Genomic DNA, 6,000 nt, shown 5'->3' on the forward strand with positions numbered 1-6,000 from the left:
AAGAGCACACTGCTGCCTCATGGTCAACTTGTCATCCACCATGACACCCAGGTCCCTCTCTGCAGAGCTGCTCTCCAGAAGGTCAGTCCCCAGCCTGTACTGGTGCCTGGGGTTATTCCTCCCCAGGTGCAGAACCTTGCACTTGGCCTTGTTGAATTTCATGAGGTTTCTCACCGCCTAGTTGTCCAGTCTGTCCAGGTCCCTCTGGATGGCAGCGCAGCCCTCTGGGGTAGCAGCTACTCCTCCCAGTTCTGTATCATCAGTGAACTTGCTGAGGGAGCACTCTGTGCCTTCATCCAGGTCATGGAGGAATAAATTGAACAGGACAGGACTGAGGACTGACCCCTGGGGGACACACAGGCCTCCAGCTAGACTCTGCACCGCTGATCACCACCCTCTGGGCTCTACCATCCAGCCAATTGTTAATCCACCTCAGTGTCCACTCATCTATCCCACATTGCTGAGCTTGCCCAGGAGGATGCTGTGAGGGACAGTGTCAAAAACCATGGGGAAGTCAAGATATATGACATCCACCACTCTCCCCTCATCTACCCAGCCAGTCATTCCATCACAGAAGGCTATCAGCATGAATTCCCCTTGGTAAATCCATACTGACTACTCCTGAGCACCTTCTTACCCTCCACATGTTTGGAGACAACAGCCAGGATGAGCTGCTCCATGGCTTTTCCAAGGATGGAGGTGAGGCTGAATGGCCTGTAGTTGCCTGGTCTGCCTTCTTGCCATTTTTGAAGACTGGCATGGCATTGTCTTTCTTCCAGTCTTCTGGCACCTCCCCCATTCTCCAGGACCTTTCAAAGATGATGGAGAGCAGCTGAGCAATAACATCCGCCAGCTCCCGCAGCCCTCTCGGGTGCTTCCCATCAAGGCCCATGGATTTGTGGATGTCAAATTTCCCTAACAGCTCTCTGACCCAATCTTCCTCTACCCAGGGCAAGTCTTCCTCTCCAGGCACCTTCTCTGGTTTCTAGGGTCTGGGATTCCAGAGGGCTGCCCTTGGTAAACACTGAAGCGAAGAAGGCATTCAGTAACTCTGCTTTTTCAATGTCTTTCGTAACCAGGGCACCCATGCTGTTCACCAATGGACCCACGTTTTGCCTAATCTTCCTTTTACCATTGATATATTTGAAAAAGCTCTTATTATTTTTAACAGCTCTTGCCAGATATAATTCCAATTGTGCCTTAGCTTTCCTCATCACACCCGTGCATTCCCTGACAGCCTTCCTATATTCCTCCCAAGGAGCCTGTCCCTTTTTTCCACCTTCTGTATAGTGCCTTTTTCTGTTCGAGTTTTGAGAGCAGCTCTTTTCTCATCCACGCAGGCCCCCCGCTGCCTGACTTCTTACTCAAAGGGGTGCACCACTCGTGAGCATGAAGGAAGTGCTGCTTGAATACTGACCAGCTCTCTTGGGCCCCTCTTCCTTCTAGAGCCCTACTTCGGGATACTTCCGAGGAGGTCTCTGAAGAGGCCAAAGTTGGCCCTCCTGAAGTCCATGGTTGCAAGGCTACTTACATCCCTGCTTCCTCCTTGCTGGATCCTAAACTCAACCAGCTCATGGTCACTGCAGCTGAGGCCCACCTTCACATCTCCAGCAAATTCCTCTTTATTTGTTAGTATGAGGTCCAGTTGCCTTCCAAGGCAGCACTCCAGTCATGTAAGCTATCCCACTATGTCTCTGCAATTCCAAGGAGATCATGATACTGAGACTGCACACAGATCTCCAGTTCCTCCTGTTTATTCCCCATGCCTGCGTTCATTGGTGTACAGGCATTTAAGGGAAATAATTGAACCTGCAGGTTTCCCGGGAGGGGTGAAATAGGATCCTCTATAATCATCTCCTATACTCACTTCCCCATTACCATACTCCTGTTGGACACCTTCTGGTTTTGGCTGCATATCAATGATTGCCCTGTCCTTGTAACATTTGCTGTCCCCCTTCATGCTTAGTTTAAAGCCCTCCTAACCACACTGGCCAACCTTTTGGCAAAGACATGCATGCCCCTCTTGCTGAGGTGGTTCACATCGTTCCCCATGAGCTGGTGGTCTTCAAACAGAGTGCCATGGTCATAGAAACCAAAACCCTGTTGCCAAGACCAGTGGCACAGCCAGTTGTTAACCTGTAATATGTGCCTTTTCCTCTGCATATCCATTCCCCACATTGGCAGGATAGAGGAGAACACAACATGGGCACCCAGACCTTTGATTGCCATTCCTAGGGCTCTGAAATCTTGGTTGATGTTACTCAGTTTCCCCATAGCATCGTTAGCGCCCACATGACACACTAACAGAGAGTAATAGTCAGACGCTTGGACAAGCCTTGGCAGTCTTTCTGCAACATCCCTTATCTGAACCCCTGGCAGGCAACAGACCTCTCTGGATGAGGGGTCGGGTCTACAGATCAGTGCCTCCATGCCATGCAGCAGGGAGTCACCCACGACAATCACATGCTGCTTCCTCTGAGTGCTCCTTTTCTCCTTAGTGGGGGCAGTCTTAAGGTGTGGACTTGGCAGCCTCACCCTAGACAACCCCCTAGATGGGCCTTGATCCTTGACCTCATCTGTCAGGCCCTCAAGTTCCAGGGCCTCGTATCTGTTGGATGTGGTGACCTGTCGGGGCAAGGGGGGCTGGGAAAGGGCCCTCCTGACACCTCGAACAGGGATATGTTCCCATTCTTGTTCTTGGCTTGATACCGTTAATTCTACCCCCTTCACTCTATAGCAAGGGGGTAGTGGAATCTCAGATCAAACTGGGGTGTTCTCTGGGTGTTCTCTGGGACATCTGCAGAGTGTGGCTCCACCAGTCTATTTCTTTCTCATCCTCTCTGATGGTCCTTAGCCTTTCCACCTCCTCCTTCAGCTCCACGACCAGGCTAAGCAGGTCGTCCACCTGCTCACACCTAACGCAGGTGTTATTTTTGTTACTCCCCGATAACATGGAGATGCTCAGACACTCCCCGCAGCCAGAGACCTGGACGTTTCTGTGGTGGTTTGGTCTGCACCTCCACAAACTTTGTAGCAGAGGTTCTCTGCCAAGTAGACACCATGGCTTCGCCTGAATTCTCACTGATGGAAGAGACCATGGGGAGAGCGCTCTTCCTGAGCCGAGCTGAGTAACTGGAAATTCTTGTCTATTGTCTAAAACACTATATGAAAGTTCAACGAGATATTGAATATATTACAGAGCAGGGATCATCTGTAGGAATCACTGATTATTAAAAGGTCTTGCTCCATTATCTGCTAAACAAACACATTAGTAGTGATAGATTCAAGAGGTTGGGTGCAACTGTTGTACCCAAACTGTTGCAAAAGTCAAACATTGCAGAAACCTGTTATCACTGAAGCGGATAATTGATCTGGAAGCAAAGAGATTATAAACCCTATCTACAGTCATAGCTAATGTACCTGGTTGTAACAACTATGCCAATTTTGTTCCCAATGGAAAGATTGGAATCAAGGATGGACTCACTGGGATGCCCCATGTAACAGCTGCAGAACTGTTCACTCAGACTGCAACTGAATTAAATTCAGGATCTTCTACTGTCTCCCAGTTCCCAACACCTTGGAAAGTCAATTGTGTACATGGTGCTTATCATTAACTCTAGTAGTCTTCTGTATGGTATCCTTCAGGCAAATTTCCTTAATTGTTTTTAACAGTAATTAAATAGTAACCTAAGAATCAAATTATATCTGCAGCTGGGTGAATAGTTCAGTTAAATTAATTAGCCTTTTCCTGTTCATGAATGGTTTAAGCACCACTGATGTCTCCATGTGTGTCTAATTCAGGAACATTTGCCACATGGTTGTGCCAACAAATGTCAACTTATGGACGGAAGAATTAGTCACATCTGTGACATGTGTCATGCTATCTTCCTGATAATTACAGCATATGGAGGACCAAAACCAAAGAAGTTTCATTCTTGGGTGAATTATTCATTGGATAATTATCTGAAGTAAAAACAATACCACTTTACATTTACTAAAATTTTCATAGACAAATAAACAATATCTGAAAACTTATTTTTTGCCTGAAAAGTCTAAACGTTGCTCATGTATATGGAAAGAAAACATTGAATGTAAAGACATAACAAAAATTATTTGCATGCAATGTAAGATGTATTAGAGGCATGGTTATTCAACTGTTATTCCCTGCAGATGTAACAGCTGAGGCACTGCTTTCACTCAGCTGTGAGAGAACATTATTTCAAATCCTTCTGGAAATAGGAAACTTTATCCGATGAGAGTCTGTGCTGTGTAAAACAAAGAAATAAGCCTATGTAACTTGAAAACATAAGGATGTGTCCACCAAATAGTAATCAATCACAGTTATTCAGGATGGGGAATCTTGAAACCTATTTCGGGGCATTTGCTTGAATTTTAAACACAGTTCTTATCATTCCTTGGGCACTCAAAGACCCTGTGACTTGCAAAATCTTTGATGAGATGACACATAACCTCCTGGAAATCTGAAAGTAGCAATTTCCATCCACATCAGGCAGCAGTTTCTCCTCCAATCAGACAATGTGGTATTTAAAGTAATCACCAAATACATTGGAAACAAGTTTTGGTGATGCTTGAGAACACATGAAGCCTCATTTCCCAGGAGAATATTAGTTGGAATAGAGGGGGCATCAAGATATCTATATCTACTTTGTATACAGTATCTTTTAGGACAGCATCGGAGATCAGATCATCCCACCTGTCCATTATCATGCTTTTGCTTTGCATCAGTCTCATTATATGGAATAAATTAAAAATAATATAGAGTGGCATGGCCTTAGAGAAAATTGATAGAATAATAAAAAATAATAATAAAACAGTCTAGATCTGTCAGCTAGTAGTTAAGACACTATCCAATAGAGTGAATAAGATGTATTTGATAAGGGATGTGAATATATGGCCTCTCCATCTCTGTACAGCTTTTTAATCTGGATTTATAAACTTAGAGGAGACCCTTGTTTATAAGGGAAAATTTAGCAAACTAACTCTGAAAGCATTTCAACTGATAATTATCCCATAAGCCTCTGTTATTCACCAGACAAGGAAGATCCCTGTTGAATAAGCAGGTTATTGTCAGACCCATTCTCGACCATAAAACTCTTCAACACAGTAGGGAGACCCACATCACACACATTGTTTTGAGAGAGCTTAAATAAAATATCAAGCAAACACCCACTTAGAATTCAAAAACTTGTCTAAAATGATGAAGTCTTGGTTAAGCGGGATGAGAGTTCTGTATGAAGCAGCCCCTTCCACTCAAAATTCCTGGCACTAGCCTGCAAGTCTAATTTAAAACAAGAGACTATTTACTGTCAGATATATGGGGGGAAAAAAAGTTGGTGCTACTTGAAAAGCAGAATAAATGCTTGTTTTTTAGTAGCCTAAAACTTGTTTGTCTGGTAGGGCCTGTTCTTACTTCCACTGTAGTCACAAGTGAATTCATATCAACGTTAACACACATGCAATTAATAAATATTTGTACAATAAATTTAAACGTTAACAAAATGAATCAAAGCCACAGATGAGGACAACTTATCCTTTTTTTCAGTAATAATTAAACTCATGGGAATTAAAATGGCAATGGCATGGAAGGAATGTTTGGAATTTATATTTCTATGTAAGTCACTGCCAACTTGATACTGATTCCAGGTATCTAGTTGTTCAGAGTAGGTAATATTCAACCTCATATTGACATTCTTCTGCAATGCTGTTAAAGTTTGATTGCTTTGAGCCAGTCACTATGCTAAACATCAGAATGGTTATATTTCCCAATGAGGAATTTGTGAGGAGAGAAAGAGAGGAAATACTGTAAACTTCTCTGTATCGTCCCAAACTCACATTCTTAAATGGTACAGTTTTATTGTCCTCAGAAGATTTCAATTAACTTTTACGCCTTTCAGTGGCAGTTTCAGTGGAGAAGCTATGTTATTGAAGAAAACAGGTAATACCTAACTAGACAAATCCATTCAGTGTCTGAAAACTATT

The 6,000-nt window shown here is 43.8% G+C and overlaps 1 long non-coding RNA gene across 1 annotated transcript in view; it reads right to left on the minus strand.

Annotated features, from left to right (window-relative positions):
- LOC148593014 (uncharacterized) overlaps positions 1 to 4,453 on the minus strand; it is a 325,329-nt gene extending 320,876 nt beyond the window's left edge. Inside the window, exon 1 of the long non-coding RNA XR_015913837.1 lies at positions 4,440 to 4,453. This is a non-coding gene — a long non-coding RNA (uncharacterized LOC148593014). The remainder of the gene's footprint in view (positions 1 to 4,439) is intronic.
- Between the last annotated feature and the right edge of the window lie 1,547 nt (positions 4,454 to 6,000).

The sequence above is a fragment of the Tinamus guttatus genome, unplaced genomic scaffold (genome assembly GCF_059628265.1).
Source record: "Tinamus guttatus ecotype Peru unplaced genomic scaffold, ASM5962826v1 Tinamus_guttatus_pri_ptg000472l, whole genome shotgun sequence".
NCBI lineage: Eukaryota > Metazoa > Chordata > Aves > Tinamiformes > Tinamidae > Tinamus > Tinamus guttatus.